Here is a 13,298-nt window from a genome sequence, read left to right on the forward strand (position 1 = left end):
CGGCCAGGCGGTGCTTACCTCTCGTGGCTCCCAAAAGCAACCAGCACATCCCTCTGGCAGCGGCTCATAGAGAGGGGGGCCAGGAGGTCTCCACACACCGGCACCGCCCACAGGCGCCACCCCCACAGCTCCCACTGGCCACGGTTCCCGGCCAATTGGAACTGCAGAGTTGGCACTGGGGGGGGGGGGGGAAGAGGAGGAGAAGAGAACACATGGAGATCCCCTGGGCCCTCAAGGGGCCGCAGGGACATGCGGCCTGCTTCTGTGAGCGGTGTGGAGCCAGGGCAGGGAGGGAGCCTGCCTTTGCCCCACTACACCGCCGGACTTTTAGCACCTAAAATCTCCTGGTTTGGCTTCAGTAGCCTCCAGGAGATAGAGTTTGATTCCAGAAGAGTCCCTGAGAAACCAGGATTGGCAACCCTAGCCACAACTTCTACCCTCCTATGCTCATGACCCTCTTACTATCTGCAAGCTACCTATTAAGCCTATTGTTTCTGTTACTTAGCAAAGGAGATCAGTGGTTTTTTTAGCTCGAGTCAATCGCTTGCTTACGTACAAGCTTAAAATTCTTCATGGAACAGTGCGACTTCTCCTATAATTAAGTCTTCAGAAGGAGACTGGCTGGTTTGCTTATTTTGCCGCCCTTTCTCTGGTCCCAAGAAGTCCTCTGAGGCCCCTTTCAGAGTTCCCAGAATTACTCATTAGTCCCCTTAATCGTTCTCCCCCCACACCAACAAACTTGTGACAGGCCAGCAATCCTTGCAAGGATGGCTTGATGATACTCCATTCAAGGGCTACTAACACCTCTTCTGTATTGGCCAAATAGATCCCTCTACAAGGAACTCTCTCCCTTCCACATGCAGAGCATAACGCCTCCACTCAGGCTTTCATAATGGAGCAACTGGCCTGCTTGCAGATTTAAGTGTGCTTTACCAACATCCATGACACCATTAATTAGGATTGTTATTTGCTCATCTCTCTCTAAATGATATTTTAAATTCCCAATCTAGTTTTTGGGTTTTAGCCCAGTTAGAAGCAGTTAAAAACATCCACAATTTAATTTGTTGGGATTTTTTAAAGCACTCTCTAATTACTTACCTCACAAGACAGTGTGGCACAACCCAGATAGAGCTAGAAGGGAAGGGGACAAAACAAACAAGAGAACACTGGAAATAGAGTAAGAGGACAGAACCAACAAGAAATGTGGAAGGAGGGTAATGAGCAAACAATAAGCCTTTTTTTTTATTTTCTCATGTTTAATTCTTTTAACTATCTAATTTGATGCATGTATTCTACGGAAAATTTGGAAAGGGCTTTCAGTCTCTCATAGTCCAGGCAATATAACCAAATATATATCTGCCCTTGCACTCTGTTTAATAGTCCTGTTATAGCGTTAGTCATAATCCAGTGACAATTTGAGTTCCAAAGAGCAACTGATGATAATTTAGTCTGGCCACCGCATAAAAAATTAGTAACAAGAAACTTTAAGATTAGCATTAGACAAAGATTAACACACATTAAAAGAGAGCAGAAAGTCTAAAAACCAATGCTAGCTTCTTTAAAATACTTGTTTTAAAAAGTAAAAAGTATAAAATAATGTATAGTTTATTGAACACACTGCTTAGGGAATAGAAATTCTTTAAGAAACTTTGAGCTCCTGAAAGCCCCAAGCCTGCAATCAGAACTGCATGGGCTTACCCCTGTAAGAGAATGAAATCAATGCAACTCTACACTGACATGGGTCCATCCATACAGACGTGACTGCAGGATTGGAGCCTAATTATGCAAACATAGGAAATTTTAATAAGGGAAGCGGGCTCTTCTAATGAGCAAAACAACACAAATCCTTTTCCCTTTGCCAGTTTGGCTAATTGTAACTCTGATCCTTCAATGTATTGTGCACCTTTATTTCCTATTAAACTTCCAATGTGGTTGAAAGAGCTAAGTTCATAGTAGTGAGGTCCATAAGGAGCCACTGGTGCTTAAGCAAGTATCTTTTTCTACAATCCACCTTCTTCTGCTTCACCCTGAAATGTCATGAGAGTGATTTTTTAATTACAGTCATTTCCAGTGAAAAAACAGCATCATAAACTTAGAATTATGATTTTATTGGGGGACTTGACAGAATAAAAAGATATTATGTTCAAACAAAACTGAAAAAGAGCACAAAAATACTGCCTAAGATTGTGCGTGTAGATGTTCTGCTTATAAAGTACATGCCTGTGTCAGTGTTAAAGTTTCTATCAAAATTATATGGTTTTGATTAAAAAGTGAATAGCTTTTATGCTATTCCATCAAAGTAGAGGTCTTACAGCAAAGGAACTCGGATCACCTGTTACCTTTCCTCAGCTGCACAACTCCAATCTCCACATGTAACTTTTTCCCCCTCTTTGCCCTTCTGCTTGCAGCTTCAGACTTCCATTATGAATTCTTGGTGTTTTGGCTATGACTTACATATGTTTAAGGAATATCTTGCTTCCTGTCCCAGCTTCCAGCAAATTCTTACCCTCAGCCCAATTTCAAAATCTTCTCACAGGAATATTCCATTTTTAAAATTATTAAATCTTACTGTTCCTAGTGCTTCTTCCAAGCTGACTGCTTGCTCCCTTTCACAGCAGCTAACTGCTGCTCCCTGCTTCAAGGTAACACCTGACAGAAACTGCTGCTATCATTTTATGTTGCACCCCACCATCACAAACAGCTAAACTTCACATAAGAAGCCAAAATGCTTAACGTTATTTCAAGATGGAAACTGATACAAGCTACTGTCCCTGCTTTAAAAAAAAAAAGCTCACAGTATTATGGGAGCAGAGACAAACTACAAGTCAACAATCCTGAAGAGAGTTCAATCCCACCACTCTATTATCAGTATCAGAGTCTCATGTCCCATTTCTTAAGGAAAGGAGAGGGATGGCAGCTCTCAAACATACTGCAATGTGAATGATGATAAGTCAAAGGACCTGCATTAAGCACCCCATGAAGGTTTCTGCAATAGTCTGAGTACCACAGACTATCAAGACAGAAAAGGAAATTATCATGTTAATTATTATCAGTGCATTCCATATTAGACTGAGCCATTAATGCAGGTTTATAAGATGCTCATGTCAAGATCAAGCTAGTGAGTAAGACCCATTTCTGTCTGTCACAGTGAAAGGCAATAGGGATGCCTGGAACTCTGTTTCCCACCAACAGGATGAGTGGATCCTGTGAATGCTCAACATCAAAATAATTCAATGCTCTTTATCACACGTACCCAAAATGCAATAGATTGCCACTAGTACTCCTTTTCTTTGTATATATACACTTAGAGACTAACCAATTTATTTGAGCATAAGCTTTCATGAGCTACAGCTCACTTCATCGGATGCATTCAGTGGAAAATACAGTGAGGAGATTTATATACACACAGAACATGAAAAAATGGGTGTTATCATCACTCTCCTTACAGTGTGTAACACCCATTTTTTCATGTTCTGTGTGTATATAAATCTCCTCACTGTATTTTCCACTGAATGCATCCGATGAAGTGAGCTGTAGCTCACGAAAGCTTATGCTCAATAAATTGGTTAGTCTCTAAGGTGCCACTGGTAGTCCTTTTCTTTCTGCGAATACAGACTAACACGGCAGCTGCTCTGAAACCACACATTGTATATATAGTCATTCTTATGAACACTACCACAGAAGACAGACTTTCTGAACTATAGTAGCACCACTAGTGGATTCTTACCTTAGTAAAGGATTCTGATTTAATTTGTGCCCTTCCAAGGATCTGAATGCCCATCTTCTGATACTTCAATGTAAGGAAGTATTGTCAAATCTCAATGATAAAATTTTAGTTATCCTTTCCAAACAAGTAATGCTAGTGTAGTCTAGAAGCGAGCATATACGAATGGAGTTAAGAGTTCCTGAATTATTCTTGACTTTGTCACTGTCTAAAGTGATATAGTTGGTCAAGTTTTGAACTTCTCTGTCACTCGGTTCCTCCCCGCAACCCCCACCCATACTCGGTAAAATGATAATACATTCCCACTATGGTAAAGTGCTTTGAGATCCTCAGAAAGAAAGTGCAGTGTATGTGTTTTAAGTATTACTTGAAGCAACTTCCTCTACAGTGTACACCTGTAGGCTTTGATATTTGAATGTATCGGGAAATCCGATTCACGAGATTAATGTTACTGAATGGATCCCCACTGATCACACTGTAGTCAGTAAGAAAATTCACCATTGACAACAGGACCGAGATCAGCATCTATACTTGTTTCTTTGGTCAAAGAAAGCCTGGGTGCCAGAGTGCATTTAAAAGACTGACAACATCCTTGCAGTCTGGCAGTAATTAAGTTCCCGCACTCTACACGGCACTTGTGGCATCCTAAAGTGATGTACCATGCAGAATACAATTATACTACCTATATAACAGGAACTGAAGTAGTTAAAATATATTAAGTTAGATTTTTAAAATTAAGAACTCATGCAGAGAATCTTTTAGGTCACCCATTTCCTGGGGGAAATGGAACACTTCTCAACACAGAGATAGTGATTGTGTTGTGATAGTGAATCCATTAAATTCTGTAAGGACATACTCAATATTGGGTAGGTTTTATGACTTGCTGAAAGGAAAAAAGCCCTCTCCTAGCCATGATTCAGGGGCCTCAGGTCCAAAATTTAGTCTCTCTCTCATAAAGACTTCTCCAATTTTAATGGAATAATGGGTTTATGATGACAATTCCCTCACTATCAGACACATACCCCTACCAGAAGAGATTCATCCATAAATCTAGGGCCTTGTCTAAGCACAAATTTGCACTAATATAACTAAAGTTTCTTTTTTAAACCAGTTTACTTAAAATTGGTATAAATTTGCATGTAAACACTTTTAGATTGTTTAATAGTAGTTTATTTCAGTTTAGCAAAACTCTAAAAAAATTTAATCTACACTGAAACAAGGCTCTCAAACTAAAGTAAGTGTGACTACACAGACTTGCACAAGTTTAAACTGATTTTAAACCACACCTTTAGTTAAATCTGTGCAACTTTCAGATAAGGCCTGAAATAAGTACTCTATATAGCTCAGCTACTTCCCCAGATTCCACAGCACCTCCCATCTTGAAATATCAGCACTATGCTACACAAAGAACAAAGATCTCCCCATGTGTGGTTGCTGTCATAGCAGTTAGTGCAGTTGTGTATTGACTGCATTTCTAAGCTTCTATGAACTGGACTCCTTTCCCAAGAGTTCTTTGAGGAATATCAGAAAAGGTTTTACAAATACTTAGATTTTTAGGAGTATTTTTGAAGAGCTACTGTTAAGACATTTTAATTTACAATACAGTCAAGAAACTGAGGTTCACACATTTCACCTCTCAAAAAGGTTAACTGAACCATTAAAAACTAAAACCAAACAATAGCCACTGTTTATGTGATCCACACAGAAACAATGGTTTGGTTCTTGTACCACCTCTGCAATAGATATTTCATTGAAAAGCATTATTCCCTACAGCTACAATGAATACATTAATGATATTGCTGCACAAACTAGAAAGTCAGCCACAGAAACCATATTTGAGAACATTTGTCAAATTCTTACCAACTGAAGGCCAAATGAAATATAAAATCCACCCAATTATCTCTACATAGTAGATGTTTTTCCCCTTGAATTTGCCCTTTCAGCACCTCAAAAATATTTGCTCAACAGCATTTCTTGAATATGGTCCCAGGATATACTTAGTTTGGGGACAGAATTAAACCCTTTGTGTAATTCTTATTATATCAGGATGAATTTAGTATTTTATTCAAATTTCTCCAATGAGGCACTATTTCTTATTTTTCATGATTAAAAACAAAAAATTAGCTGATCATTCTTTCAAGCTTTTCGATAGATTCAGTGACTGAGGGAAATAACAAAGGAAGTCGGCAATATATTCTGCATTTTGTAAGTGTTCATGTTAGAAGCAGAATTTGAAGAAATCCTCTACAATATCCAAAGAGCTACTTCTTTTTTTAAAGTTTCAGAGTAGGTCATCACAGAATCTCCCAAGTCCATACTTTCTATAAGACAATTTTCCCTCACATCTGCCCTGTTAGAAATGAACTTCAGATACTGAAGTTCATCAGAACAGTTTTGCTTGACAACATGCATCAGTTTATTTGTACAGAATTTTAGGCAAAATCATTTCAAGCTAGCATGCACATATATATATGAAACACAAACAGCTAATGTGGACAGTAGGAACTTGCAGGCCCTTTAAAAGACAGATCTAATCCTCTACCCCCTTCCTCAGACATAAACCATCATTAGTATTAGGAAACAAATGTAATTCCCAAGCAGAATAAGCCCCCCCCCCAAGTGTTTAGACTTCCATAAAAATTAAAAGCATAACAAGTAACCATCTAATTTCCTGATAATTGTCTATTAACTCAGCCTAGAGACTTCTGAGTACATGGTATATTTTAAATCATTGTCAAAGCAACTTTTAAAAGCCACTTTTCACCAACCGTAAATATTAATGAGCACGCAGCCTAACATCAGTCCCTTGCCTTTCACTGTGCACTTTTGTTATGTTGTTGACTAGAATGATAAGCTATAAATAGCTGAGCAAATCTGTGTCTGCACACTATGATTAAATCATACAAACAAGCAACATTCAAACTATTTTAGGGCATGTTAAGAGTCCACATTCAACATGGACAACTGAAAAATACAGTAATGGCTACCATCTCAATTAGCATTTAAGCTGTTTTGATCTGAGCCTTAGGAGTCGTTTTAACAGGTGAAACAAAATTACACAAGACATTCATAGCTCCGTTGACTCATTTGTGAGCATTATATATGTGCAGTGTATAAAAACACATACACAAAGGTCTACGAAAAACATACCGAACGGTACTGAGCACAGCCTGTGAAATGACCCACACACACACAAAAACAACACTTCACGTTTTCAACACACGAAGTCTTTCTCGGCCAGCTTCACAGCCTGGGCTAGGCAGCCCGCTTCTCGGTACAGGGGAGGCAGGGGGCTGCAGAGCGGGTGTCACTTGCTTTGCCCCCACCCAACCCCAGGAGGTCTGGGGGGACAGAACAAGCCAGCCCCGCACAGCGCAGGTCTAGCGGCCCCTGGGCAAAGCGCAGGAGGGACCGGTGCCTTCACGCTTCCGGGCACAAGCCAGCCGCTGGCAGGAGCCAGGGAGAAACTTCCCGTATGGGCAGGTTATTCCGTAACTGCCCGTTATCGGGATCCTCGCAACCGGCTGGTCCCAGCCGCCGCCTGGGCCAGGCCAGCGGCCCAGGCGGCTCCCCAGCTCGGCCCCGCATGGCAGCCCCTGGGACCCCCGCCCTCGGGCCCCACAGGGGTGGGGGGCACACGGAGCCCAGGCTCCCCCAGGAACGGACTCGAGGGCACCGTCCGAGACCCGCTCCCGCCGCGGCCAGCCAGGGGGCGCCCCGGGAGGAGCCGCCTCCCACCAGCCAACGGGGCCACCCGCAGGGTCCCCGCGCTCCCCCCGAGCCGCCGCCGCCGCGCCCTGCCCCGCCGTAGCCCCCTGCGCAGAGCCGCCTTACCCAGGTAGGCGTCGAGTCCGCTCCCGCCTCAGCACGGCGGCTCCCGCCGCCACCACCCGGCCGCCGCCGCCGCCGCCGCCGCCGCCTCCTTCTGGCGCAGTGGCCGCTCCCCCGGGGCACGGCGCGGCGTCAGCGCTCCCTCGTCACGTGCCGGGGGAGGGTGGCGCGAGGGACGTGGGGAGGAAAGGTGCCAGGGGGCGGGGACAGCTGGGCGCTTATGGGCAGCCTGGGGTGGGAGAGGAGCGGGGTGGGGAGGGGAGATGGAGGAAGAGAGGAGCGGGGTGGGAAGGGGAGATGGGGGGTGGGGAGCTGGAGGAAGAGAAAAGCGGGGTGGGGAGGGGAGATGGGGGGTGGGGAGCTGGAGGAAGAGAGGAGCAGGGTGCGGAGGGGAGATGGGGGTGGGGAGGGAAGCTGGAGGAAGAGGGGAGCAGGGTGGGAAGGGGAGATGGGGGGTGGGGAGCTGGAGGAAGAGGGGAGCTGGAGGAAGAGGGGGGAGCTGGGTGGGGAGGGCAGTTGGGGGGTGGGGAGATGGAGGAAGAGAGGGGAGCTGGGTGGGGAGGGGAGATGGGGGAAGAGAAAAGCGGGGTGGGGAGGGGAGATGCGGGGTGGGGAGCTGGAGGAAGAGAAAAGCGGGGTGGGGAGGGGAGATGGGGGGTGGGGAGCTGGAGGAAGAGAAAAGCGGGGTGCGGAGGGGAGATGGGGGTGGGGAGGGAAGCTGGAGGAAGAGGGGAGCAGGGTGGGAAGGGGAGATGGGGGGTGGGGAGCTGGAGGAAGAGAGGAGCAGGGTGCGGAGGGGAGATGGGGGTGGGGAGGGAAGCTGGAGGAAGAGGGGAGCAGGGTGGGAAGGGGAGATGGGGGGTGGGGAGCTGGAGGAAGAGGGGAGCTGGAGGAAGAGGGGGGAGCTGGGTGGGGAGGGCAGTTGGGGGGTGGGGAGATGGAGGAAGAGAGGGGAGCTGGGTGGGGAGGGGAGATGGGGGAAGAGAAAAGCGGGGTGGGGAGGGGAGATGCGGGGTGGGGAGCTGGAGGAAGAGAGGGGAGCTGGAGAAGAGAAAGAACCTGGGGAAAGGAGATGAGCCAGGGTGGGGGTTGGAGGGGAGCTGGGTGTTGTGGGGCGGAGCAGCTTTGAGGAGGGAGAGGAGCTGGGCATTGTGGGGATCTGTGAGGGGCGGGGAGATGGAAGAGAGGGGAAGTGGTTGGCAAAGGGGAGCCAGTGGGATGGAGAAGTCAGAGCGCAAGGTGTCCAGCCTTAGGTCTCGCTGCTGCTGGCCCAATACTGCCTTAGTCCCTGTTGCAGGGGGGAGTGAGGGGTTAGGTCAGCGGCATATTCACGCCTCTAGGCCGACAAAATTGCAGGGTTGGCAAATTTATAATAGCAGCCAGAGGCTGCTTTCCCTGGTGCCAGTTCGCGCCCCTGTCCCTGCCCCAACTCCACCTCTTCCCTGCCCCATCCCTTTCCCAAATCCCCACCCTGGCCCCGCCTCCTCTCCTGAGTGCACCGCGTTCCCCCCTCTTCTTTCCTCCTTCGCGAACCTGTTTCTCGCACAAGCACTGGCAGGGAGCGGGGAGAAGCAGGGCCCAGCGGCGCGCTCAGGGGAGGATGCGGAGGTGAGCTGAGGAGGAGGGAGGCGGGGAGCTGCTGGAGGGGGTGGCGGCAATTATTTCAGGGCCTAGGGGTGGCAAAATCATTAATCCGCCACTGGGTTAGGGCATTATCTGGATGTGATATGACTCTCTTGGCACAAGACATCCAGCTGGACAAGTCCACGGCGGGGTTTTACCCTCTGTCTTGCTACCTTTAGGTGTTCTGTGATCTCCAAAACCCAGCGCACTGGAACTCACCCTCTCCTCATTCAAAATTTCCCCATCATCCGGCTCACACACTGAGCTCAGGCAAATGCCCTCTGCAACCCAACATCCCATTAGAGATGGAGTAAGCTCTGAATAACTCACACGTCAGACACTCAATCTGTGCTAATTGCATAGTCTGCATCCCCCTGAGCATTTTGTTCTTTTTGTCCTTCAGATTGTAAAATCTTCTGGGAGGGTTTGGCCTTAACTTCTCAGTGCCTTGTACAGTGCGCAAGTACATTGTAAGTGTTTAATCAATAATAATAACCCCCAGTCTATCCAGCTCCCTCCCCAGGTTACCACCCATTTTGCATGATCCACGTTTTAACGAGGAGATCTTTGTCCTATAGCATATCCCAACTTCGCTGTGTCAAAATAATGCACATTTCCCCAATCAGCGAAACTCAAAAAAAGTTTTATCCTTGTCTAGCAGTAGGGACTAAGTAAATGCTGACTCCCGGACCATTAAGCTTCTGATATCTTTAGCTAATGTAAGCCCTGATTTTAGCCAGGAATGTAGATAATAATTTTAAATTGGCAAACACATACACTGTTTAATCCATTCTGCCATCCTTCTTCTTGCAGTATCCCTATAATCTGTCAAAGTAATCCTGATACCGCTATGCACACAATAAGATCACTCACTAGCACAGATGGTAGTATAAAATATAGAGATCTCTATGTGTGGTTAAAAAAGCCTGATAAAGAGCAAAGAAAATCTGCACCATTTTTGGAAATGCACCCTTCACTACGTAATTATGTACACACACCCACGATTTCAGAAAATCATCTCCCTGCAGTCACTTCACTGGCTTCGTGTTAAGCAACCAAACATTTCTAAAATTGTAGCCTCATCAATCTCCAATTCACTGCAAGTCCCCCTGCCCACTTTTTATATCATGGGGCTACTTTCATCATATGCTGCCTTTGACACGAGGGGTATATTTTTCCATACATGACATGTGGCTATAGCAACCTTAGTCACTTCATCCCCATGTGGTTTAAAAATTGTCAGTTCAATCACTCTAGCCTGGGTGACCTTGAAAATCTAAGACTTAAACACTTATTTGTTCTGATTAGCATTGTTAAATATCTTATTTTAGAATTTTTCTGTGTTTCACTGCTAATTTTAACTTTAATTGGAAACTGCCACGGGCTACAGAACTCACAAACATCACCATCTAGGTTAAATCCTTATTATTACTGATGAAAATCTACAGAAGTCAAGGAATTTTAAATTAACCCACTTAAATAAGATTATTATTTTGAGTACACTGAAATGTGCTGGGTGTCTCACAAAAGCCAGTGAAGAGTTTGAAATCTAAATTAGAAAATGATGCAACAGATGGGGGTAAAAAATCTAATAAAGGGAAGATGAAAGAGGCATGATTGGGGTAGCATTAATAAGATCACAGGTCTGCAAAGAAAGGACTTGATTAAATTTAAATTTATTTTATTCTACTTTTTGTTGTTAATTTTCCTCCCTCTAACTTCTGACTGGCAAGGCAGCAACAGTGAATTTTTAGGAGGGATTTGAATTGTATTTTTGTAAATTTTGCATATTGTCATACTACAATTGACATTTGTAAATGTAGCTCAGCTTTCTAAATACATTTATAAAAAAGTCTTCTTTACTCTTTAGGAATTTAAGCCCTCACTGAAGTCTATTGGTCTGATCCTTTGTGTTACTGAACAGTTTTCTTTGGGCTCTTGTTCTCTATTATAGCCACTTACGTTGTCCAAACTTTGCAGCTCTGAAAGCAAATGAAACTAGACCCTATCTTTACTGGCTAAACAACTGAATTTAAATCCTACTTAAGCACAGTTTGAATTTGGTTATAGACAAATGAGATTCTAACACAATTGGATTCCTGACCTAGCATGTACCCAGTGGGTCAGGTCATAGGCATAGTTTGACTTAGATATCGGGGGCTGTCAAGGTTCCTCCCCCACTCTGAACTCTAGGGTACAGATGTGGGGACCTGCATGAAAAACCTCCTAAGCTTATCTTTACCAGCTTAGGTCAAAACTTCCCCAAGGTACAAAATATTCCACCCGTCGTCCTTGGATTGGCCACTACCACCACCAAACTAATACTGGTTACTGGGGAAGAGCTGTTTGGATGCGTCTTTCCCCCCAAAATACTTCCCAAAACCTTGCACCCCACTTCCTGGACAAGGTTTGGTAAAAAGCCTCACCAATTTGCCTAGGTGACTACAGACCCAGACCCTTGGATCTTAAGAACAATGAACAATCCTCCCAACACTTGCACCCCCCCTTTCCTGGGAAATGTTGGATAAAAAGCCTCACCACTTTGCATAGGTGACCACAGACCCAAACCCTTGGATCTGAGAACAATGAAAAAGCATTCAGTTTTCTTACAAGAAGACTTTTAATAAAAAATAGAAGTAAATAGAAATAAAGAAATCCCCCCTGTAAAATCAGGATGGTAGATACCTTACAGGGTAATTAGATTCAAAAACATAGAGAACCCCTCTTGGCAAAACCTTAAGTTACAAAAAAGATACACAGACAGAATTAGTTATTCTATTCAGCACAGTTCTTTTCTCAGCCATTTAAAGAAATCATAATCTAACACGTACCTAGCTAGATTACTTACTAAAAGTTCTAAGACTCCATTCCTGGTCTATCCCCGACAAAGACAGAATATAGACAGACCACAGACCCTTTGTTTCTCTCCCTCCTCCCAGCTTTTGAAAGTATCTTGTCTCCTCATTGGTCATTTTGGTCAGGTGCCAGCGAGGTTACCTTTAGCTTCTTAACCCTTTACAGGTGAGAGGAGCTTTCCCCTGGCCAGGAGGGATTTCAAAGGGGTTTACCCTTCCCTTTATATTTATGACAGGGGCGAAAGGAGGACTCCTGTCAGGCCATCGGGGCCATGTGCAGGGGAACAAATTCTGCATCTGTCCTAGGTTTTCAGTTTTTTTGTGGGAGCAATGTCACTTCTGACCCCTCCAAGCTATGCCAGTGGGTCGAGCAGGGTTGTATTTGGGTGGCTAGCGCAAGCTACTGCCAACCTCACCACAGCCCCACTACTGGTCTTACTCTGCTAGCTGGAACAGAGCTAGTGCATGTGGAGCAGCGGCCTAGCTGCTGCGTAGTGTGCAGGGGGCCAATGATATGTTAAAACAATGCTCTAGTCTAGAGAGTATGACCTAGACTAAATCATCATTTTTTAACTCTGTTCTAGCTTAGTACAATCATGTCTATACTGGCGAACCAAACCGTATTAGAACCCTATTTGGCCAGAGTTTAAATTCTGATTAAGCAGGTTTTTATCTGATTGTTCAGCCAATTATTCCTGGGGGAATTCTGCACCAAAAAATTAACTATTCTGCTCCAAAAAAAATAAAAATTCTGAGCACAGTATTTTAAAATTCTGCAAAATTCTGCATATTTTATTTGTCAAAATAACACAATATAATCACGCCGGTTTCAATTATTTTGGTCATTTATTTAAACTACAATACAATGGATGGAGAATGGCAGTGGGGAGCACTGGAAGAAATCCCCAAACCTCTTGTCTAATAATAATGTAGCTAGGTTTGACCCTTTATTTCTAGTTATTAGTCAAAAAATATAAGCAGCCATATGTTCAGTGTTACAGGATAGGCAACTGAAGAGCAACTGAGGGCTGGGGAATCAAATTCACAATTTATATTGGCTACTGACCATCTCCAGAAAGGTCATTAGCAAACAGTTCATGGAGCATATTTTGATAGGAAATGTTTTCAATCCAAAAATTTAGACCAGTTCTAATCACTAAAGCACCATAAACATTTATAAGCCATACTGTCGTTTACAATAAGACTCCTTTACACCACTCTGGCAATGTACTCGTGTTTAAAACTTGTACACGTGTTTTATACTC

General features: G+C 44.4%; 1 protein-coding gene across 6 annotated transcripts in view; it reads right to left on the bottom strand.

Moving 5' to 3' along the window:
- ARHGAP12 (Rho GTPase activating protein 12) overlaps nt 1–7,647 on the bottom strand; it is a 140,679-nt gene extending 133,032 nt beyond the window's left edge. For 4 of the 6 annotated variants that reach the window (XM_073334406.1, XM_073334405.1, XM_073334404.1 and 1 more), the window contains exon 1: nt 7,559–7,647. The gene's annotated coding sequence lies outside the window, so the exon portion shown is untranslated. Of the gene's footprint in view, nt 1–18; nt 43–1,098; nt 1,132–7,558 lie in introns of those variants that run through there. The other 2 variants (XM_073334402.1, XM_073334403.1) reach the window with 2 other exon arrangements.
- Between the last annotated feature and the right edge of the window lie 5,651 nt (nt 7,648–13,298).

Source organism: Lepidochelys kempii, chromosome 2 (assembly GCF_965140265.1).
Source record: "Lepidochelys kempii isolate rLepKem1 chromosome 2, rLepKem1.hap2, whole genome shotgun sequence".
NCBI classification, from domain to species: Eukaryota; Metazoa; Chordata; order Testudines; family Cheloniidae; genus Lepidochelys; species Lepidochelys kempii.